Source organism: Coregonus lavaretus (assembly GCF_964263955.1).
Source record: "Coregonus lavaretus genome assembly, chromosome: 24".
Lineage (NCBI taxonomy): Eukaryota > Metazoa > Chordata > Actinopteri > Salmoniformes > Salmonidae > Coregonus > Coregonus lavaretus.
Genome location: NC_140011.1, coordinates 35,677,688 through 35,702,497, shown reverse-complemented (window position 1 = coordinate 35,702,497; position 24,810 = coordinate 35,677,688). Strand labels below are relative to the sequence as shown.

General features: G+C 46.7%; 1 pseudogene across 1 annotated transcript; it reads left to right on the top strand.

Moving 5' to 3' along the window:
• Positions 1–1,191: 1,191 nt before the first annotated feature.
• Positions 1,192–22,860, top strand: LOC311099848 (enteropeptidase-like; annotated as a pseudogene). Its single transcript has 17 exons — positions 1,192–1,311; positions 1,458–1,596; positions 3,290–3,342; positions 3,455–3,619; positions 4,546–4,617; positions 4,740–4,809; positions 4,949–5,144; positions 5,263–5,395; positions 6,089–6,178; positions 6,333–6,454; positions 6,588–6,731; positions 6,884–6,987; positions 7,099–7,225; positions 7,791–7,964; positions 22,170–22,227; positions 22,326–22,345; positions 22,698–22,860. The product of its transcript is annotated as an enteropeptidase-like (transcript).
• The last annotated feature ends 1,950 nt before the right edge of the window (positions 22,861–24,810 follow it).

Here is a 24,810-nt window from a genome sequence, read left to right as displayed (position 1 = left end):
ACCGCTCGCCCACACAAACCGGGATTCATCTGTGAAGAGCACACTTCTCCAGCATGCCAGTGGCCATCAAAGGTGAGCATTTGCCCACTGAAGTCGGTTACGATGCCAAACTGCAGTCAGGTCAAGACCCTGGTGAGGATGACGAGCATGCCGATGAGCTTCCCTGACACGGTTTTTGACAGTTTGTGCAGAAATTATTCGGTTGTGCAAACCCACAGTTTCATCAGCTGTCCGGGTGGCTGGTTTCAGACGTTCCCGCAGGTGAAGAAGCTGGATGTGGAGGTCCTGGGCTGGAGTGGTTACACGTGGTCTGCGGTTTGGAGGCCGGTTGGACGTACTGCCAAATTCTCTAAAACGACATTGGAGGCGGCTTATGGTAGAGAAATGAACTTTCAATTATCTGGTAACAGCTCTGGTGGACATTCCTGTCAGCATGCCAATTACATGCTCCCTCAAAACATGAGGCATCTGTGGCATTGTGTTGTGTGACAAAACTGCACATTTTAGAGTGGCCTTTTATTGTCCCCAGCACAAGGTGCACCTGTGTAATGATCATGCTGTTTAACCAGATTCTTGATATGCCACACCTGTCAGGTGGATGGATTATCTTGGCAAAGGATAAATGCTCACTAATAGGGATGTAAACAAATTTGTGCACAACCTTTTAGAGAAATAAGCTTTTTGTGCATATATAACATTTTTGGGATATTTTATTTCAGACTCATGGGACAACACTTTAGATGTTGCATTTATATTTTTGTTCAGTGTAATTATCAGTCTTCAAAGTCTACTTAAAATTCCAAATCAAATAGGAAAATTATCCTTGGTATGACTTTCTTAAAACAATTCCATATAGCTTAGACAGGGCTTAGACTCTTATGGGTTAAAAACAGGAGTGGATTTATTGTGTGCTACCCCTCAAAGAGATAAAGGGCCAAGCTCTCGCGAATAAGTAGCCCTTCTCGTGGAGAGCAGCCAACTTCTGTTGGGACGGAGAGTCAAAGAAACTGGGAACAGAAAGCACAGGACGGAGCTAGAAACTCATTACACAGGGCGGAATGATTATCCTATGATAGTTCATGACAGGGAAAGTGTATGAATCACAGAGAATTCCTGAGAATTGGGTGTGAGGTGTCAGCTGAAGGACAAGAAGACTGTGACTGATTGACTGTGTGAGGAGGTCAGGGAGCCATGTGGTGTGGGAAGTGGCGTTGCTCGTCCACGGAGGTACTGCTGAGTGTCTAACCCTTCTTGCGGTGTGTCAGCCTCTTCATCGTCACCTGGCTCGCCCTGCAGACTGATCCAGAGAAAAACACTCAAGACATTAAAACTGGGATTTTCTTCACTGTGACATTCAATGTCTCTTATCTGTAACAACGTTTGAGGGCAAAACATATGCTACCTCATAGTTATGTTTCTGATCTGTGTGCCATGTATAGCGAGAGGTTTCAGTCCAGGGTGGACCAGGTGAAACTGGGTCTGTGTTCAGTGGCAGGCTGGTCATCATGAATGGTGCTGTGTTCACTGAAGAGTTGAGGGACAGCAGCAGTCTGCAGTTCAAGTCCCTGGCCTTCGACACAGAGCATCTGGTATGTAGTGATCCAATCCACACAAGTATCATTCTCCTGTCCACTCTCGTATTATATACTGTACACTGTATTATCTCACATACAGTGGGGAGAACAAGTATTTGATACACTGCTGATTTTGCAGGTTTTCCTACTTACAAAGCATGTAGAGGTCTGTAATGTTTATCATAGGTACACTTCAACTGTGAGAGACGGAATCTAAAACAAAAATCTAGAAAATCACATTGTATGATTTTTAAGTAATTAATTTGCATTTTATTGCATGACATAAGTATTTGATACATCAGAAAAGCAGAACTTAATATTTGGTACAGAAACCTTTGTTTGCAATTACAGAGATCATACGTTTCCTGTAGGTCTTGACCAGGTTTGCACACACTGCAGCAGGGATTTTGGCCCACTCCTCCATACAGACCTTCTCCAGATCCTTCAGGTTTCGGGGCTGTCGCTGGGCAATACGGACTTTCAGCTCCCTCCAAAGATTTTCTTTTGGGTTCAGGTCTGGAGACTGGCTAGGCTACTCCAGAACCTTGAGATGCTTCTTACGGAGCCACTCCTTAGTTGCCCTGGCTGTGTGTTTCGGGTCGTTGTCATGCTGGAAGACCCAGCCACGACCCATCTTCAATTCTCTTACTGAGGGAAGGAGGTTGTTGGCCAAGATCTCGCGATACATGGCCCCATCCATCCTCCCCTCAATACGGTGCAGTCGTCCTGTCCCCTTTGCAGAAAAGCATCCCCAAAGAATGATGTTTCCACCTCCATGCTTCACGGTTGGGATGGTGTTCTTGGGGTTGTACTCATCCTTCTTCTTCCTCCAAACACGGCGAGTGGAGTTTAGACCAAAAAGCTCTATTTTTGTCTCATCAGACCACATGACCTTCTCCCATTCCTCCTCTGGATCATCCAGATGGTCATTGGCAAACTTCAGACGGGCCTCGACATGCGCTGGTTTGAGCAGGGGGACCTTGCGTGCGCTGCAGGATTTTAATCCGTGACGGCATAGTGTGTTACTAATGGTTTTCTTTGAGACTGTGGTCCCAGCTCTCTTCAGGTCATTGACCAGGTCCTGCCGTGTAGTTCTGGGCTGATCCCTCACCTTCCTCATGATCATTGATGCCCCACGAGGTGAGATCTTGCATGGAGCCCCAGACCGAGGGAGATTGACCGTCATCTTGAACTTCTTCCATTTTCTAATAATTGCGCCAACAGTTGTTGCCTTCTCAACAAGCTGCTTGCCTATTGTCCTGTAGCCCATCCCAGCCTTGTGCAGGTCTACAATTTTATCCCTGATGTCCTTACACAGCTCTCTGGTCTTGGCCATTGTGGAGAGGTTGGAGTCTGTTTGATTGAGTGTGTGGACAGGTGTCTTTTATACAGGTAACGAGTTCAAACAGGTGCAGTTAATACAGGTAATGAGTGGAGAACAGGAGGGCTTCTTAAAGAAAAACTAACAGGTCTGTGAGAGACGGAATTCTTACTGGTTGGTAGGTGATCAAATACTTACGTCATGCAATAAAATGCAACTTAATTACTTAAAAATCATACAATGTGATTTTCTGGATATTTGTTTTAGATTCCGTCTCTCACAGTTGAAGTGTACCTATGATAAAAATTACAGACCTCTACGTGCTTTGTAAGTAGGAAAACCTGCAAAATCGGCAGTTTATAAAATACTTGTTCTCCCCACTGTATATATGAAGTTTATGGCCGTGGCTCCCTCACTGACGACTTCCTGTGAAGTTTTAGATTTCAGGTAAGCCCAGATGCATATGTATATAAAATGACAACTCATTGCTTATAGTGACATATACTGACAGTGGCTATATCAATTCATCATTACGACCATGAATCTCCCCATGTGACAGCAATGGGAGTGTGGTGGTGAACTTTGACCTGCAATTCCGTCAGAGTGTGGATGTGAAGGAGGCAGAGCAGCAGCTGGAGGCTGGGCTTCAGAGCACTAGGGGCTGGTGCTTAACAAGCACAGCATCCAGGTCACAGATACAGGTGTAAAACAACACCTTCCTCAGGTGAGAACTGAATCCATGGGAAACATTAAAAAAACACAAACAAAAAAACATTTTAGTCATTTAGCAGGCGGTCTTATCCAGAGCAATTTACGGTTAGCGCATTCATCTTAAGATAGCTAGGTGAGACAACCAATTATCACAGTTGTAAGTACATTTTCCTCAATAAAGTAGTTATCAGGCAGTGCTAGTCGGAAAAGACAAGTGTGAGTGTTAGTTCACTAACAGTAGATTAGCTATACTGTAGTACTCTACCACTGCAATATTTTGATATTTAATTGATGATGGTGAACGATGATTGATGTCCACAGGGAAATGTCCACCTTATCATATGGCCTGTGGGAATGGCTCTACATGTGTGCCCACAGTGCAGTTTTGTGACGGAGTAAACAATTGTCCTGATGGCTCAGATGAAAACGATCCTCTCTGTGGTGAGTGTTTGAGACTGTCAATGTTTGTTGATTGTGTAACCTCATTCCCAGGCTTTTACTAGAGAGATCTGGCTAGTGGAGTAACATTGTTGATGAACGTGTAGATAGTACACAGTGACAAGAATACCGTGTCAAAGCATAATGTGTGGTCTGGTAATGTGGTCGTGGTCTGGTAATGTGGTCTGGTAATGTGGTCGTGGTCTGGTAATGTGGTCGTGGTCTGGTAATGTGGTCTGGTAATGTGGTCGTGGTCTGGTAATGTGGTCTGGTAATGTGGTCGTGGTCTGGTAATGTGGTCGTGGTCTGGTAATGTGGTCGTGGTCTGGTAATGTGGTCTGGTAATGTGGTCGTGGTCTGGTAATGTGGTCGTGGTCTGGTAATGTGGTCATGACTGTATTGATCACAGGAGGTTGGTGGCACCTTAATGGGGGAGGACGGGTTCGTGGTAATGGCTGGAGCGGAATAGGTGGAATGGTATCAAATACATCAAACACATGGATACACACCAACGTCCCCACATTCCCCCCTTCACAGGCCCAAACTTCAACCATACATTTGGGAACCAATCAGGTGTGTCATTATGTCACAAGACATTAATCAATTAAAAAACTGTGTTTCGATGCGGCGTTGTTATAGTCTGTTGCTGCTATGTGATGTGACTGCTGTAGCCTGTGCCTGTGCTGACGACACAGGCTACTACATTGTCACATCGTGAAGCCCTGGCCAATGGGAGAAGAAGTTCCAGATCCGCAGCCTCCCACTAACTCATTCAAATTAACTAATGTGTCTTAAGTTCTGGTAGGTGACCCTCTCTCCCTCTATTCTTCTACTGTCTATGGATACCCATCTCTAAATACATAGCCTCTGAACAGCTGTGTATTGATTTTACTTGTCACTCCAGGTACCACCTGAATGGAGAGGACGTGTGTCGGCTGAGGGTGTTGGTAGAGAAAAGGTCAACGTCTATGGCCAGGAGAGAGGCTTCAGCCACTGTGTTTTTTCAGGAGGGGAACTATGGGGATAACTGGAACTACGGCCAGGCCTCCCTGAACAGCAACCTGTACCCCCGCACATTGACTCGGTACCGGTACCCCCTGGTTATTTTATTGTGTCATATTTTTTTTGTGATGCTGTTATACTTGGCTAGGGATGTAACATCTGTTAGTATGTAATGTGGATTAGTGACTGTTCCTTCACTGTGATGTTCTTCTCCAGGTGGTTTTTGAGGCTCAGAAGAAAGTGGGTATGAAGAATGACATCGCTCTGGATGACATCAGTCTGACAAGGGGACCCTGTGAGGATGGCCCACCGGAGCCATACCAACCCCTACAACACCCCCTCATATCCTGTTATGAGAATTTCTATCTCTAATTCAACCTAAGCTTGAATCATTACCAGAGGTTGTAAGGCTCTGGTTTTAATCATAAATGATTCAAGGTCCACAACCAGCAAGAATGATCTGTATTTTTATTCATGGAGAGCTCTGGCGGCAAAACCCATACACTCCTGTTTTATACCCCTTGACACACAAAGGCATTTTTCTCCGCCCACCTTTAGGAGGCTTTTTGTAACCCGTTTTCTCAGTCCCCTTCACCCTGGAATGTTTAGTCCTGCCCCCCTCTGTTAGTAGGTTGACAATACATTATAATTCTAACACAGTTTACACATTTATACTGTATTTGGGGTGAAATCCTTTAGTCATTATTCTTAAAATACAAATTAATCTAACATATCCCCTGTATATTACTGTTCAGAACCAGTGAATGTTAATACTTCACATGGAAACATTTGACAGAGAGCCCATCCATTCATTCCTCCATACATAATCAGCATGTCACCGTTAACCAGCACCCACACACTCACTACCACTGAGTCACCAACTCACCCTCCCAGTCACCAACTCACCTCTCTCACCCTCCCAGTCACTCACTACCACTGAGTAACCAACTCACCCTCTCTCACCTGACAATCCCTCTTCTTTATCCATTCATGCCATCCTCGTTTTCCATGCTAGGATCTAAAGTGTGTTTTTTTGTCTCAGCTGACTGTGGAGGACCTTTTGACCTCTGGGAACCCACCTCTACATTCAGCTCTCCTAACTACCCACACTCCTATGGAAACAAGGCTTCTTGTATGCACTTTGTTTTGTACAAATGTCAACACCAGTGGCAAGTTCTGCACATACTTTTACATTATTGAAACCCACAAAAAAGTTATTCAGAGGTTTTCCCATATATGAGGACAGTTTAAATGTAGTGTTCATACATCTGCCTATGTTGGGCCAGGTTTGTGGACTGTTCATGCCAGGAAGGGATGGAATATCCAGCTTCACATGCTGGATTTTGATGTGGAGGCGACCTATGCCACGGTTGAGGTGATGGGGCGGGGCCACAGTCTGAACTGCTTGGTGAGTCTCTGACCCTCCTCTTACTGTGATGTCCTTCCTACACTAGCCTCTGTCATGTTACCATAACAATGTAAGTTGTTATTGAAAATGCAGATGAGGTTTACGTGGGCAAAATGTTGTGTTTCTTTGTCAGGTGTCTTCACTGGTGGGGATGCCACCTTTCCAGATGTGATCTCCACAGCCAAACGGACCACAGTGATGTTCTTTAAAGACATCTCATGGTATGGTAGAGGGTTCTGTGCCAACTTCACATCTGGCTCAGCGCTGGGAAGGCCAAGTAAGACTCAATCCTATGTAGTCAATTAATTCTAAAGTGCAAAATGCAAAAGATCTGAATGAACAAAAAATGATTGAAGTCCCATTGCTGATGTGCTTTTTGCTCTTCAAAAGCCAGTTAACCAAACTGCCTGTCATTTCATCTGTGGCCAGAGCCCTGTGCCACTGGGCAGTGTCAGTCTCTGGAAAACGTATCTCCAACGTCAGTGTGTGTAACGGCCAACCACACTGCTCTGACTCCTCAGACAAAGCTGACTGTGGAGAGTAAACCATGTAAATCTCCCCTCTAAAAATGTGAACAAAGTTCTGCACTCTTGTTAGGTTTTTCCATGGCCGAAGGACTAGTATGGTTGCTCTACGTGTTCCAGTGCATCTAGTATCGGTGAACAGTACGAGTGTCAGACGTCTGCAGCTCCAGACCACCCGGTACACAACCTGTGGTCAGCACTGGAACGCTCAGCTCTCCCACTTCATGTGTCGCTAGCTAGGCTACAGGTGAGACCTGCTATCTGTGTGTTGTGAGAGAGAGCGAAACAGTCATTCACTGCATGTTTGACAGAGGGAAGGACAGGGAGTCAGTCACTGTGTTTACACGTACTCTAGAACTGGAAGTGCCCTCCTCGTACCCGACAGTGTTTGTGTATCATCACTGTAGATACTTTATACTTTTCATACTCACGTTGGTTGTCACATTGTAAACCTCTCCCAGTTTGGTTAGGAGGACTCTCCCTTCAGACCTGACTCCCAGGTAGGCTACATTCAGAAAATGGTATTCAAGAATACAACTTTGATTCAACAGTCATACCAACATCCTATTTGTTTGTTTCTATTTCCCACTATGAAAGATGTACGGGTGAAAAGGTTATCTTTACAATATGATAACCAACGTGAGTATGAAAAGTATAAAGTATCTACTATGATGATAAACAAACACATTGACACTTTTTGACAAATTAACAAAACACACACTCAGTAACACAGTACTGTGCATTTAGCGTTTTACCTTGTTGCATTCGTATGATCTCCCAATAGATGGATCATAGTGGGTCCACTGAACAAGGGATGGAGAAGAGGATTCAGAGGAGAGTGGAACAGGCAGAGTGGCGGGAGGGACGGACTCTCGTAAGGGGGCGTGGCTGTGGATGGTGTCGCTGTACTGGAGGGGCCGTCATGTCTGTGAAGCTACTCTGATTGACAACAAGTGGCTGGTCACCACTACACACTGCGTCTATGGGTGACGAATCCTCATCTGCCTTTATGCTGTCCCACCCTTTGTTTATGCTCCTGTAAATACCTTTATCTGAGTCTCACTTCTCTCTGTTCACACGTCATTTACAGTGTGTGGGACCAGTTAGTGGCAGTGTGTGGGACCAGTTATGTGGGAGTATGTGGGACCAGTTATGTGGGAGTATGTGGGACCAGTTATATGGAGGTATGTGGGACCAGTTATGTGGGAGTATGTGGGACTAGTTATGTGGGAGTATGTGGGACCAGTTATGTGGCAGTGTGTGGGACCAGTTATGTGGGAGTGTGTGGGACCAGTTAGTGGGAGTGTGTGGGACCAGTTATGTGGGAGTATGTGGGACCAGTTATGTGGCAGTGTGTGGGACCAGTTATGTGGGAGTGTGTGGGACCAGTTATGTGGGAGTGTGTGGGACCAGTTAGTGGGAGTGTGTGGGACCAGTTAGTGGGAGTGTGTGGGACCAGTTAGTGGGAGTGTGTGGGACCAGTTAGTGGGAGTGTGTGGGACCAGTTAGTGGGAGTGTGTGGGACCAGTTAGTGGGAGTGTGTGGGACCAGTTAGTGGGAGTGTGTGGGACCAGTTATGTGGCAGTGTGTGGGACCAGTTATGTGGGACTGTGTGAGACCAGTTATGTGGGAGTGTGTGGGACTAGTTATGTGGGAGTGTGTGGGACCAGTTATGTGGGAGTGTGTGGGACCAGTTATGTGGGAGTATGTGGGACCAGTTATGTGGCAGTGTGTGGTACCAGCTATGTGGGAGTGTGTGGGACCAGTTATGTGGGAGTGTGTGGGACCAGTTATGTGGGAGTGTGTGGGACCAGTTAGTGGGAGTATGTGGGACCAGTTATGTGGGAGTATGTGGGACCAGTTATATGGAGGTATGTGGGACCAGTTATGTGGGAGTATGTGGGACTAGTTATGTGGGAGTATGTGGGACCAGTTATGTGGCAGTGTGTGGGACCAGTTATGTGGGAGTGTGTGGGACCAGTTATGTGGGAGTGTGTGGGACCAGTTAATGGGAGTGTGTGGGACCAGTTAGTGGGAGTGTGTGGGACCAGTTAGTGGGAGTGTGTGGGACCAGTTAGTGGGAGTGTGTGGGACCAGTTAGTGGGAGTGTGTGGGACCAGTTAGTGGGAGTGTGTGGGACCAGTTAGTGGGAGTGTGTGGGACCAGTTATGTGGCAGTGTGTGGGACCAGTTATGTGGGACTGTGTGAGACCAGTTATGTGGGAGTGTGTGGGACTAGTTATGTGGGAGTGTGTGGGACCAGTTATGTGGGAGTGTGTGGGACCAGTTATGTGGGAGTATGTGGGACCAGTTATGTGGCAGTGTGTGGTACCAGCTATGTGGGAGTGTGTGGGACCAGTTATGTGGGAGTGTGTGGGACCAGTTATGTGGGAGTGTGTGAGACCAGTTATGTGGGAGTGTGTGGGACCAGTCATGTGGGAGTGTGTGGGTCCAGTTATGTGGGAGTGTGTGGGACCAGTTATTTGGGAGTGTGTGGGACCAGTTATGTGGAAGTGTGTGGGACCAGTTATGTGGCAGTGTGTGGTACCAGTTATGTGGCAGTGTGTGGGACCAGTTATGTGGCAGTGTGTGGGACCAGTTATGTGGGAGTGTGTGGGACCAGTTATGTGGGAGTGTGTGGGACCAGTTATGGGGCAGTGTGTGGGACCAGTTATGTGGCAGTGTGTGGGACCAGTTATGTGGGAGTGTGTGGGACCAGTTATGTGGGAGTGTGTGGGACCAGTTATGTGGGAGTGTGTGGGACCAGTTATGTGGGAGTGTGTGGGACCAGTTATGTGGGAGTGTGTGGGACCAGTTAGTGGGAGTATGGGAACTTATGATAAAAATAAACAGAATAGAGCTAAGCAGGATATCCCACATGATTTTCGGGGCCACTTTCCTGTAGGAATCATGCAGGTAGTCCTCAAATAAATCCTGCAGGATTGTTTCCTGAAGGACTACCTGTAGGAACTGTCCTACATCAAAATGGCCCCAAAATCCTGTAGGATATCCTGTAAGTAAGAGTCCGGCTGGATCCCTTCCTCGTCCTTCAGAGAATGTAATGTAGGACATTCCACATTCTTTAAAAAGAATGTACAGATTGCACAAGATATAAGATTGCATGGACATTTTATTATCCAATGAAGCAACAGCTGACATGTTTGATTGTCCATTTCACTAGCACTGCATAAAATATGATTCCTAGAAGAAGAAAAAAATTAGATTGAATAAATATGGTGAAAGCATATTTTGTAACAAGAGTGAGAGTAATGGCGACATCACATGAACAGCTTATGTGTATTTGTCAGGTGTCAGTGTGCAGCGGTAGGACGGGTAGGGGTTGTAATTTCCGTCTGGGCAGGTGTCTAGGTGCCTTCCACTGGGCGCACACTGAGCAGGAGGAAACATAAACCCTCACGTCCTTAGCTAAAGTGGGCTACCAGTACTTCCCACTAAGACAGCGCACTGTCCGACCGATGCCAGGATGACCAGAGGAGGGTGACGTGTGGTCCCAACAGATCAATCGATCGCGGACATCAAACGGAACGTACAGACGCCCAACCGGACACTGAGTGGAAGTGGGCTCCGTACGTAACGCCCGCTTGATGTCCGCGTCAACCTCCCATACCACCGGTGCCACCAGGCAAGAAGCCGGAAGTATGGGAGTGGGATCCGTGGACCGCTCCTCTGAGTCATACATCCGGGACAGAGCTTCTGCCTTAGCGTTCTGGGAACCTGGTCTGTAGGGTAGGGTAAAAACAAAACGTGTGAAAAACATGGCCCACCTTGCCTGGTGAGGGTTCAGTCTCCTCGCCGCCCGGATGTACTCCAGATTGCGTGGTCAGTCCAAATGAGGAAAGGGTGTTTAGCCCCCGCAAGCCAATGTCTCCACGCCTCAGAGCTTTGGTGGCGTACCCGAGCGCTGAGACAGCACAGCTCCTATCCCAGCCTCGGACGCGTCCACCTCTACTATGAATGCTAAGGAGGGATCCGGATGAGCCAGCACGGGAGCCGAGGTAAACAGAGCCTTCAGGTGACCAAAAGCCCTGTCCGCCCCAGCTGACCATTGCAGTCGCACCGGTCCCCCCTTCAGCAAGGAGGTAATGGGAGCCGCTACCTGACCAAAGCCCCGGATAAACCTCAGGTAGTAGTTGGCAAACCCTAAGAACCGCTGCACTTCCTTTACCGTGGTTGGAGTCGGCCAATTACGCACGGCTGAAATGCAGTCATTCTCCATCTTGTCACGCCCTGGCTCTAGGGACTATTTTAAGTTGAGCCAGGGTGTGTAGAGTTTATGTTTTGTGCTCGTTGTGTCTAGTCTAGTTTTTGTATATCTATGTTGGCCAGAGTGGTTCTCAATCAGAGGCAACGAGTATCAGCTGTTGCTGGTTGTCTGATTGGGAACCATATTTAGTCAGGTGGTTTTCCCACAGTGTTTGTGGGATCTTGTTCCGTGTTGGTTTGTGTTTTGCACCTGTGTACGTCACGAATCGATTTGTTGTTTTGTTCGCGTATCATTTAATAAATAAGTATGTTCACCTTCCACGCTGCGCCTTGGTCCTCTATATCCGACGATCGTGACAGAAGATCCCACCAATACAGGACCAAGCAGCGTGCCCAGGCAGGAGAGGAGAAGCGGCGCCAACCGGGCAGTCGTCGGACAGGCGAGGGGCACCCCCAATAAATTTTTAGGGGGGGGCACATGGCAGGGACGACGGGGCCACTGGAGGCAGATAAGGGGCGAGTTGGTGGACGAGGAGAGAAGGCCACCGGGTTACGCGAGCCATTGGTGTATAGAGGGAAGGAAAATGTAGAGGCACGGCGAGAGGTACTGAAGTGTGTTGCCAGTCCGGTCCGGCCCGTTCCTGATCCCCGTGTAAGGCCAGTGGTGTGTGTTCCCAGTACGGTCCGGCCTGTTCCTGTCCATCGCGCCAAGCCTATGGTGCGCGTCATCAGCCCGGCCCGGCCTGTTCCTGCCCCTCGCACCAAGCCTATGGTGCGCGTCGCCAGCCCGGCCCGGCCTGTTCCTGCTCCCCGCACCAAGCCAATGGTGCGCGTCGCCAGCCCGGCCCGGCCCGTTCCTGCTCCCCGCACCAAACCTGTGGTGCGCATCGCCAGCCCGGTCCGGCCTGTTCCTGCTCCCCGCACCAAGCTAGTGGGGCGCGTCGCCAGCCCGGCCCGGCCTGTTCCTGCTCCCCGCACCAAGCCAATGGTGCGCGTCGCCAGCCTGGTTCGGCCTGTTCCTGCTCCCCGCACCAAACCTGTGGTGCGCATCGCCAGCCCGTGCCCGTTTCACCGGTGCCTGGTCAGGTACCGGTCAGCTGCTCCACACCGGAGCCTGAGCAATCCGCTCCACCGAAGTCCAGTCCAGCTCCAGCCAGTGGGGCTAGACCAGACCAGGGGCACTACGGGGGGGTTAGTAGAGGGTGGTGGTCAAGCCCGGAGCCGGAACCGCCTCCGAGGAGGAATGCCCACCCAGCCCTCCCCTGTTCGGTGATGTTTAGGCGCAGTCGCAGTCCGCGCCTTTAGGGGGGGGTACTGTCACGCCCTGGCTCTAGGGACTCTTAAGTTGAGCCAGGGTGTGTAGAGTTTATGTTTTGTGCTCGTTGTGTCTAGTCTAGTTTTTGTATATCTATGTTGGCCAGAGTGGTTCTCAATCAGAGGCAACGAGTATCAGCTGTTGCTGGTTGTCTCTGATTGGGAACCATATTTAGTCAAGTGGTTTTCCCACAGTGTTTGTGGGATCTTGTTCCGTGTTGGTTTGTGTTTTGCAACTGTGGACGTCACGAATCGATTTGTTGTTTTGTTCGCGTATCATTTAATAAATAAGTATGTTCACCTTCCACGCTGCGCCTTGGTCCTCTATATCCGACGATCGTGACACATCTCCACCCCTGACGCGGACAGGCGGTACCCTAGGAAGGAGACGGACTGTTGGTAGAACAGACATTTCTCAGCCTTGACGTACAGGTCATGCTCCAACAGTCGACCAAGCACCAGGGACACATGCTCGGCGCTTGTAGCGGAGTATATAAGAATGTCATCTATATACACCACTACACCCTGCCCGTGCAGGTCCCTGAAGATCTTGTCTACAAAGGATTGGAAGACTGATGGAGCATTCATCAACCCGTACAGCATGACGAGGTACTCATAGTGCCCAGATTGTGGAGCATAGTCGCGTGCTGCTGGACGCGCTCCTCCACCGGTACCGGAGGACTGGGTGCACCTGCTGACTCCATAGGTGGTGCGTGATTCTGTCACGTGTCAGTGTGCAGCGGTAGGACGGAGTCAGGCGCAGGACACAGAACTGAGTAATAGACGAAAAACAACAAATCTAATTTCCACGCAGGGAAATACATCAGCTCACAGCAGTATAAACACCAAACAAAGAACAATCACGCACAACACCATGAGGGAACCAGAGGGTTAAATAGGGAAACAAATTAATGTGATGGGAACCAGGTGTGTACAATACAGACAAAACAAATGGAAAACAGAAACGTAGATCGTGGCAGCTAAAAAGCCGGTGACGACGACCGCCGATAGCCGCCCGCACAAGGAGAGGCACCAACTTCGGCGGAAGTCGTGACAGTATTGGTGTGAAGGGAAACGGATGTCTGCAATAGTAAACTTGCTGATAGTTGGTTTTAATATGGCTGGTACACCAACAACATCTGTGAGTATGCATGTGTGTTAGGCTCTGTTTTAAAGGGAGAATGAGAGGCTGAAACTGTGTGGTGTTACCTTCGCCTGCATGGCTGTCCAGTGCTGCCTTCTGTGGTAGTCAGTCTCACTGTTGTTGACAGGCCGTCTTAACTGGGGAGGACAGGAGAGAGATGAGAGGGGCAGAGTTCACAGGATGTAACAGCAGAAACTGTGTGTGTTTGTGTGTGCTAGTTAGGAAAGGGGAGAAATGAGAGGGACAGAGGATGCCGTATATAACAGCTGAAACTGTGTGTTGTGTTACCTTCACCCGCATGGCTGTCCAGTGCTGCTGCCTGCGTTAGTCAGTCTCACTGTTGTTCATAGGAGGAACCGTGACAAAGGAAATAAACAAGTAAAAGTTAGTAAGTACTATTCTGGTAAGTATGACCTATCATAAATCCAACTCAATGAAAGGGGTCATACTTGTAACAGAAACAAACTTGATCGTTGTTAAACATAGTTATTAAGCCCATATATGCAGTATTACTAATAGGCTGTCAACTCAATCACATGGGTAATGATTAGCCTATGTAATGATATACTATTAAACATGTTACAATAAAAACACTGAAGACATAACTTCCTTTTTCCTTTTATTAAATATTGATTATATTTTCTCTCTATGCTGAAATAATAAATCTCATTGGTCCGAACCATGCAAATGGCCTCATTGAAGTGACAACATTACAAAGCTCAGGTGTTGTGGAGCTTTCCACACAAGGCTCCGTTCCAGATGAAAAAGTAAAAAAGCTGACCCCCCCCCCGGGAAAAGTAGGAAGCGAAGCAGAGGGGTTGTACTAAAACTGAATAAAAGGGGTCATTTGGGGTTAAGGGAAACATTACCCATGTAAGCCTTTTTTTTTGTCTGAAAACACAGAAGAAATGTGTACCAGTATGAAAAAAAAAATGTATGCACTCACTAACTGTAAGTCGCTCTGGATAAGAGCGTCTGCTAAATGACGTAAAATGTTTTAAAAAATAACACTAAACACACCTATACATTGACAAGAAAGTATGTAAACCTATACCTGATGTGAAGTTTATACTCATCGTTCATCTTCTCCCTCAGTGCTGCTCGGATGAATTTGGGGGGTATATCTGGAAACCTATTTTGCGCAGTTTCTACAAATCCAAATCGGGTCAAAGTAAAACATTTTATGAGTTAATAAATAAGTTTTGCCACTGGAAATAACTTTTTAGTGCTGCATTAGGATCTAAATGTTTCCCTTACCAATTATCAGTTTGACTTTTCCCTCATCAAGGGCCCCCTTTGCTGAAGTCCCTTTATTGGCATTTCCAATTTTTCCAGATAATCCACGGGTTGCAATCTCCTCCCTCCCAAACACAGCCACAGCCAGGTCTTTAACCATGGCTGTGCTAGAGGTGCCACCTCTACCGCAGGCCTGCAGTGTGGCATTACTTATGCCCAAAGGGTTAATCCCCTCTGCCGATGGTCCTAGCTGTATAAATGCTAGCATAATCATACACTAATATCTTAGCACCATCCAACGTTAAAAGATGACAAATACACTTTTTGAATGGCTAAGCACTTAACCTTTGGGGCTGGTGGTTGGGCAGTGACCTGAGGGGCTGGTAGTTGGGCAGTGACTCGAGAGGCTGGAGGCTGTGGCACAGCTTCAAGTTTTAGAAGCAAGGCTATTCATGAGATTGAAAAACAGAAACAAATAAACCTGTTTTCAATTAAATAATTAGAAAAGAGTGAGAGACAGAAGAGAGAGACATTCAGGTGATTCCTTAATAACAATACAAATAAGACTGGTGCCGACGGAGATGGCAGCCTCGCGACTAACTCTTAGGAAACTTTGTAGTATTTTGTTTTCTTATGTATTATTTTTTACATTATTAGCTCAGAAAGTGTTTTGTATCATTACATACAGCCGGGGAAAACTATTGGATATCAGAGCGGCGGTAACTCACCAGCATTACGACCAGGAATACGACTTTCCCAAAGCAGATCCTTTGTTTGCTCTCCCCAGGGCAACTGAACTGATTCCAGCGGCTGACCCAAAATATCGCCGGCGGAGGAGAGGCACTCGGAGCGGCCTGCTGGTTCGACTTAGGAGGCGCGCACACCACCCACCGCTTCCAAGTATACTACTCGCTAATGTTCAGTCTCTGGTTAACAAGGTTGATGAACTCCGGGCAAGGATTTCTTTCCAGAGAGACATCAAGGCCTGTAACATACTTTGTTTCACAGAAACATGGCTCTCTTGGGATATTCTGTCGAAATCGGTCCAGCCAGATGGGTTCTCAGTTCATCGCGCTGACAGGAATAAATATCTCTCCGGGAAGCAGAAGGGCAGAAGTGTGTGTTTCATGATTAACGACTCATGGTGTAATTGTAGTAACATACAGGAACTCGAGTCCTTTTGTTCACTCGACCTAGAATATCTCACAATCAAATGCCGACCGTATTATCTCCCAAGATAATTTTCTTCGGTTATAGTCACGGCTGTGTATATCCACCCTCAAGCCGATACCACGACGGCCCTCAAAGAACTTCACTGGACTTTATGCAAACTGGAAACCACATATCCTGAGGCTGCATTTATTGTAGCCGGGGATTTTAACAAAGCAAATTTGAGGACTAGGCTGCCGAAGTTCTATCAACATATCGACTGTTGTTATTCAAATTTATAAGGCCCTCCCCCGCCCTCCTTTCGGCAAATCTGACCACGACTCCATTTTGCTCCTCCCTTCCTATAGGCAGAAACTCAAACAGGAAATACCCGTGCTAAGGACTATTCAACGCTGGTCTGACCAATCGGAATCCACACTTCAAGATTGTTTTGATCACGCGGACTGGGATATGTTCCGGGTAGCTTCCGAAAATAATTTAGATGAATACACTGAAACGGTGACTGAGTTTATCAGGAAGTGTATAGGTGATGTTGTGCCCACTGTGACTATTAAAACCTACCCTAACCAGAAACTGTGGATAGATGGCAGCATTCACGCAAATCTGAGGTGACTGGGAATATGGCAGAATACAAACAGTGTAGCTACTCACTCCGCAAGGCAATTAAACTGGCAAAACATCAGTATAGAGACAAAGTGGAGTCACAATTCAACGGCTCAGACACAAGACGTATGTGGCAGGGTCTACAGACAATCACGGACTACAAAAGGAAAACCAGCCACGTCGCCGACACCGACGTCTCGCTTCCAGACAAGCTAAACAACTTCTTCGCCCCCTTTGAGGATAACACAGTGCCACTGACGAGGCCCACTACCAAGGACTGTGGCCTCTCCTTCTCCGTGGCCGACGTGATTAACATTTAAGCATGTTAACCCCCGCAAGGCTGCAGGCCCAGACAGCATTCCTAGCCGCGTCCTCAGAGCATGCGCAGACCAGCTGGCTGGTGTGTACATATTCAATCTCTCCCTTTCCCAGTCTGCTGTTCCCACCACTGTTCCTGTACCCAATAAAGCAAAGGTAACTGAACTAAATGACTATCGCCCTGTAGCACTCACCTCTGTCATCATGAAGTGCTTTGAGAGACTAGTCAAGGATCATATAATATCTTACCTGTCACCCTAGACCCACTTTAATTTGCTTACCGCCCCATTAGATCCACAGACGATGCGATCGCCATTTACATTTTAGTCATTTAGCAGACGCTCTTATCCAGAGCGACATTATTTATTTTATTTTTCATACCCCCCGTGGCCATCACACTGCACACTGCCCTATCCCATCTGGACAAGAGGAATACCTTTGTAAGAATGCTGTTCATTGACTATAGCTCAGCATTCAACACCATAGTACCCTCCAAGCTCATCATTAAGCTTGAGGCCCTGGGTCTGAACCCCGCCCTGTGCAACTGGGTCCTGGACTTCCTGACGGGCCGCCCTCAGGTGGTGAAGGTAGGAAACAACGTCTCCACTTCGCTGATCCTCAACACTGGGGCCCCACAAGGGTGCGTGCTCAGCCCCCTCCTGTACTCCCTGTTCCCCCATGACTGCGTGGCCAACCACGCCTCCAACTCAATCATCAAGTTTGCAGACGACACAACAGTAGTAGGCTTGATTACCAACAATGACGAGACCGCCTACAGGGAGGAGGTGAGGGCACTGGGAGTGTGGTGCCAGGAAAATAACCTCTCACTCAACATCAACAAAACAAAGGAGATGATCGTGGACTTCAGGAAACAGCAGAGGGTGCACCCCCCTATCCACATCAACGGGACCGCAGTGGAGAAGGTGGAAAGCTTCAAGTTCCTTGACGTACACATCACCGACAAACTGAAATGGTCCACGCACGCAGACAGTGTAGTGAAGAAGGCACAATAGAGCCTCTTCAACCTCAGGAGGCTGAAGAAATTCGGCTTGGCACCTAAAACCCTCACAAACTTTTACAGATGCACAATTGAGAGCATCCTGTCGGGCTGTATCACCGCCTGGTACGGCAACTGCACCGCCCGCCACCGCAGGGCTCTCCAGAGGATGGTGCGGTCTGCCGAACGCATTACCGGGGGCAAACTACCCGCCCTCCAAGACACATACAGCACCCGATGTCACAGGAAGGCCAAAAAGATCATCAAGGACATCAACCACCCGAGCCACTGCCTGTTCACCCCGCTATCATCCAGAAGGCAAGGTCAGTACAGGTGCATCAAAGCTGGGACCGAGAGAATGAAAAACAGCTTCTATCTCAAGGCCATCAGACTGTTAAATAGCCATCACTAGCACATTAGAGGCTGCTGCTGCCTATTGAAATCACTGGCCACTTTAAGAAATGGAACACTAGTCACTTTAATAATGTTTACATATCTTGCACTACTCATCTCATATGTATATACTGCATTCTATTCTATAATATTCTACTGTATCTTAGTCCATGCCGCTCTGTCATTGCTTGTCCATATAGGTATATATTCTTAAATTCCATTCCTTACTAGTTTTGTGTGTATTGGGTATCTGTTGTGAAATTGTTTGATATTACTTGTTAGATATTACTGCACTGTCAGAGCTAGAAGCACATGCATTTCGCTACACCCGCTATAACATCTGCTAAACACGTGTATGTGACAAATAACATTTGATTTGAATATGCCTATAGCGATACATACCTCTGCAGAGACATGTTCAGGGTTGTCAGTTCCTGGTTTTTGACTTTTTTAAGAGTCTTAATCTCCTCTTCCTCTGCCTTATTTTCCCTTTCTGTGATATTCTCAGATCCTTTGTCCCATCAGCAACCTAATCAGTCTAAAGTTTAATGTGAGAAAATAGGAGCTCCTAGAAATTGAGAGAGCAATTGAATGACTAACTTTAAGTATCTGCACAATAATTAAAACTCTTGGGCCTACCTTTTTTCGTCTTCTTTGCCGGATTGGTTTCGGTCCTGGCAGACTGGGGCGAGTGTATGGGTGCTTGGCTGCGTTTGTCTTTTGCTTTTGGGTTCCTCGTCCTTCCTTTGACTCTTTGGTGCCTCTAGTTTGAGTAATTTCCTCATCAATTTGTCTTTGTGCTCTATAAAAGTGTGAGTTGATAGACAGCAACAATTAGGCAGACATATCAGCCAGACAGACAACCAGCCAGACAGAGGTGTGAGAGAACTGATGTCACATAAGTTACAGACAGAACGAAATGTACCACTTGTTTCAATCACTTTGGCAGGAGAACTCTCGTCCTCCTACACAACATCCACTATTTCCCCCAGGTGGAACTCCTCTATGAGTATTTGTTTTGCAAGGTTCAATATTTCATTTGGGTGGCTCCTCCTGCCACTCTATTAGCACCCACTTATCTGTAGGTTAAACATGGAGAAATCATTTCAATGGGGTCAATAGGGATATGCCTTACGACTAGGCAGCTATGTTGAGTTCTCCTGAGTGGCGCAGTGGTCTAAGGCACTGCATCGCAGTGCTAACTGTGCCACTAGAGATCCTGGTTCGAATCCAGCCGGCCGCGACCGGGAGACTCATGGGCGGCGCACAATTGGTCCAGGGTAGGGGAGGGAATGGCCGGCAGGGATGTAGCTCAGTTGATAGAGCATGGCGTTTGCAACGCCAGGGTTGTGGGTTTGTTTCCCACGGGGGGCCAGTATAAAAAAATATGTATTCACTAACTGTAAGTCGCTCTGGATAAGAGTGTCTGCTAAATGACTAAAATGTAATGTAAAATGTTAACATTATTGCTAAGCTTTGTAAACCCCTTTAGCTTTAGTCTAATGTTAGCTAACGTTAGATAACCATGGCCTCCAACTAAGCTACTGTTTTGTGACTTAAGCTAGCTACTATAAAGTTATGTTGTTTATGTTAGATAGCTAGCTAGCGAACGTTAGCTACATTAGCTAACCTTAACGTTAGCTGTAAGCTAATCGTGGCTAACGTTAGTCAACGTTATTTGCTAACTTACAGTGGCTAATTTAGCTAGCTAGCTAATGTTAGCTAGTTGGATAGGTGGCTAGTTATTCAATATGACAGTTTAATTACCCAACGTATTTACTTACTTGAACTTCCGGTCATTTTAGGAGTCAGGATTGGAGATTGTAGCTAGCTAGGTAACTTGTCTTGGGATAGCTAGCTAGCTAGTGTAAAATCTGACCGTTGGAAGAAATTCGAACATCCCTGGTCTTTCTCGCTCTAGCTACAGTCTAAACCAATCACGCACGTGAAAGGAAATCAGTCAGGTGGCAGTGTGGCGGGAACCACTTCAGCACAGATAGAACAATGAAAATCCTGCAGGAGCATCAGGGACTTTTGCTGCAGGATTTTGTCAAACCTACAGGATTCCTGCAGGACACCTGCACAATTCCTTCACAAAAGTTTGAATTCCTGCAGGATTCCTATAGGACGTTTTTGGAAGGGCAGGACAATAACCTAAAACACAAGGCCAAATATACACTGGAGTTGCTTACCAAGATGACATTAAATGTTCCTGAGTAGCGTAGGTACAGTGATGACTTAAAACATCTTGAAAATATATGTCAAGACTTGAAAATGGCTGTCTAGCAATGATCAACAACCAACTTGACAGAGATTGAAGAATTTTTAAAAGGATAATGTGCAAATATTGTACAATCCAGTTGAGCAAATTTCTTAAGAGACTTACCCAGAAAGACTCGCAGCTGTAGTCGCTGCCAAAGGTGATTTTAACATGTATTGACTCAGTGTTTTATTTTTCATATTTTGTTTTTCTTCCCTAATGTTCAAATTTTTTAATATTACAGGTTATTTTGTGTAAACCGTTGTCGAAAAATTACAATTAAATCAATTTAATCCCACCTTGTTACACAACAAAATGTGGAAAAAGTAAATGGTTGTGAATACTTTCTGAAGGCACTGTATGTGGGACCCGTTACGTGGGAGTATGTGGGACCTGTTTGAGTACTAAATACGCTATATATACAAAAGTTCCAAACTGCCTCTGGAAACAACATCAGCACAAGAACTGTTCGTTGGGAGCTTCATGAAATGGCCGAGCAGCCTCACACAAGCCTAAGATCACCATGCGCAATGCCAAGCGTCGGCTGGAGTGGTGTAAAGCTTGCCGCCATTGGACTCTGGAGCAGTGGAAACGTGCTTTCTGGAGTGATGAATCACGCTTCACCAGACTAATCTGGGTTTGGCGGATGCCAGGAGAACGCTACCTGCCCGAATGCATAGTGCCAACTGTAAAATTTGGTGGAGGAGGAATAATGGTCTGGGGCTGTTTTTCATGGTTCGGGCTAGGCCCCTTAGTTCCAGTGAAGGGAAATCTTAGCGCTACAGCATACAATGACATTCTAGACGATTCTGTGCTTCCAACTTTGTGGCAACAGTTTGGGGAAGGCCCTTTCCTGTTTCAGCATGACAATGTCCCCGTGATCGGTGTGGAAGAACACACAGAGCCCTGAACTCAACACCATCGAACACCTTTGGGATGAATTGGAACGCAGACTGCGAGACAGGCCTAATCGCCCAACATCAGTGCCCAACCTCACTAATGCTGTTGTGGCTGAATGGAAGCAAGTCCCCGCAGCAATGTTCCAACATCTAGTTGAAAGCCTTCCCAGAAGAGTAGAGGCTGTTATAGGGGGGACCAACTTCATATTAACATGCGTGGCGCAGTGGTCTAAGGCACTGCATCGCAGTGCTAGCTGTGCCACTAGAGATCCTGGTTCGAATCCAGGCTCTGTCGTAGCCGGCCACGACCGGGAGACCCATGAGGCGGCGCACAATTGGTAGGGGAGGGAATGGCCGGCAGGGATGTAGAGCATGGCGTTTGCAATGCCAGGGTTGTGGGTTCAATTCCCACGGGGGGCCAGTATGAAAAAATAAAAAAATAGATAATGTAAGTCGCTCTGGATAAGAGCGTCTGCTAAATTACGTAAATGTAATGTCCATGATTTTGGAATGAGACATTCAATGAGCAGGTATCCACATACTTTTGGTAATGTAGTGTAGCTCTACCATTGTTTTTCTAGTCCATGTTTTTACAGCCCATGTCAACATTGACGGTCTTCTTCTTATCCTGCAGGATGAATATTCACATTTCCAACTGGGAGGCAGTTTTGGGCCTTCACTCCCAGGACCGTGTAGATGCCCTCCCCTCACAGGCCCTGGAACAAGGATGCTGACGTCGCCATGATGCACCTTCAAACAAACGTAAACTTCACAGGTGTGCAATCAACAGCAGGAGTGGACTCCTGCCAGGTACATGGATTTCAATGGTTTTATCCCTCTGTGGGCAGTTTTTTATTTTTTTTATTTAACCAGGTTAGTCTCGTTGAGATAAAAGTCTATTTTTCAAGAGAAACCTGGCCAGAAGAGACCGGGACACGCTGTAGCATGTTAATGGCTGTAGACCACTACATTTCTGTGAAAGAACCAGGAAATATTTTACAAATGATGCTGTCCCAGGGCAGTACGAGATAGTAAAGTGTGGGTATTTGTGTGATGTACAATGCATGCCACCAGTACACAATGCAATTGAATTAAAGTTAGTAGTATCCATGTAGAGTGTGTGACAATTATGTCAACTGACTTTGTCTTCCTGTTGTTTAAGGGGGGACTCTGGAGGTCTTCTCATGTGTGAGGAGGATGGCCAGTGGGTGCAGGTCGGCGTGGTTTATTTTGGGGTGGGGTGTGGCCGCCCCCATCACCCTAGTGAGTACACCCTGGTCTCTCAGTTCACTGACTGGCTCGACCAGACCAGACGGCTCTCCTGACACTGGGATTACAGGCTTCAAGGAAGCAGAACATTCAGTCCTGAATTAGGATATTTTGCAGTCTTGATTACTAAATCAATCAATGATTTTGAATAAGTGCAATGGTAACACAGCTTTACAGGGATATTAGAAAGTTGTGCGATTTTATAGAATTGTTATCTTGTCTTAGACTTCCAATGTCTGTGCCTAAAGAACAAATTGAGTGGCTGTGCCTGAAATACAAATTAGACTTCCCATGGCTTTGTAAAATTATGACACAGATGGCAGTATGTTGCATATTATGTTTTGAAGATAATGTTGGAGACAATTCAGTTGTTTCACACTCACCACAATGCCTTTTGAAATATTGTGATATTGTATGCATTTGCTCACAAACATGTTCTTAACTCTATAAACCTTCTTACTGTCAATATATGTTTAAATGTTTTATTCCTTTGCAAGTCATTGAATGGTAAGGGGTGGGGTTGAATTACAATTTTTATGTACATTGCCTTCGGAAAGTATTCAGATCCCTTGACTTTTTACACATTTTACTACGCTACAGCCTTATTCTAAAATGGATTAAATAAATAACAATTACTCAGCAATCTACACACAATACCCCATGATGACAAAGCGAAAAGAGGTTTTCAAATATTTTTGCTAATTTATTAAAAATTAAAAACAGAAATACCTTTTTACATAAGTATTCAGACCCTTTGCTATTAGACTCGAAATTGAGCTCAGGTGCATCCTGTTTCCATTGATCATCCTTGAGATGTTTCTACAACTTGATTGGAGTCCACCTGTGGTACATTCAATTGATTGGACATGATTTGGAAAGGCACACACCTGTCTATATAAGGTCCCACAGTTGACAGTGCATGTCAGAGCAAAAACCAAGCCATGAGGTCGAAGGAATTGTCCGTAGAGTTCCTAGACAGGATTGTGTCGAGGCACAGATATGGGGAAGGGTACCAAAAAAATTCTGCAGCATTGAAGTTCCCCAAGAACACAGTGGCCTCCATCATTCTTAAATGGAAGAAGTTTGGAACCACCAAGACTCTTCCTAGAGCTGGCCGAGCGGCCAAACTGAGCAATCGGGGGAGAAGGGCCTTAATCAGGGAGGTGACCAAGAACCCGATGGTCACTCTGACAGAGCTATAGAGTTCCTCTGTGGAGATGGGAGAACTTTCCAGAAGGACAACCATCTCTGCAGCAGTCCACCAATCAGGCCTTTATGGTAGAGTGGCCAGACGAAAGCCACTCCTCAGTAAAAGGCACATGACAGCCCGCTTGGAGTTTGCCAAAAGGCACCTAAAGGACTCTCAGACCATGAGAAACAAGATTCTCTGGTCTGATGAAACCAAGATTGAACTCTTTGGCCTGAATGCCAAGCATCATGTATGGAGGAAACCTGGCACCATCCCTACGGTGAAGCATGGTGGTGGCAGCATCATGCTGTGGGGGTGTTTTCAGCGGCAGGGACTGGGAGACTAGTCAGGATCGAGCGAAAGATGAATGGAGCAAAGTACAGAGAGATCCTTGATGAAAACCTGCTCCAGAGCACTTAGGACCTCAGACTGGGACGAACGTTCACCTTCCAACAGGACAACGACCCTAAGCACATAGCCAAGGCAACGCAGGAGTGGCTTTGGGACAAGTCTCTGAATGTCCTTGAGTGGCCCAGCCAGAGCCCGGACTTGAACCCGATCGAACATCTCTGGAGAGACCTGAAAATATCTGTGCAGCAACGCTCCCCATCCAACCTGACAGAGCTTGAGAGGATCTCCCCAAATACAGGTGTGCCAAGCTTGTAGCGTCATACCCAAGAAGACTCTAGGCTGTAATCGCTGCCAAAGGTGCTTCAATAAAGTACTGAGTAAAGGGTTTGAATACTTACGTAAATGTGACATTTCCGTTTTTAATTTGTAATACATTTGCAAAAATGTATAACCTGTTTTTGCTTTG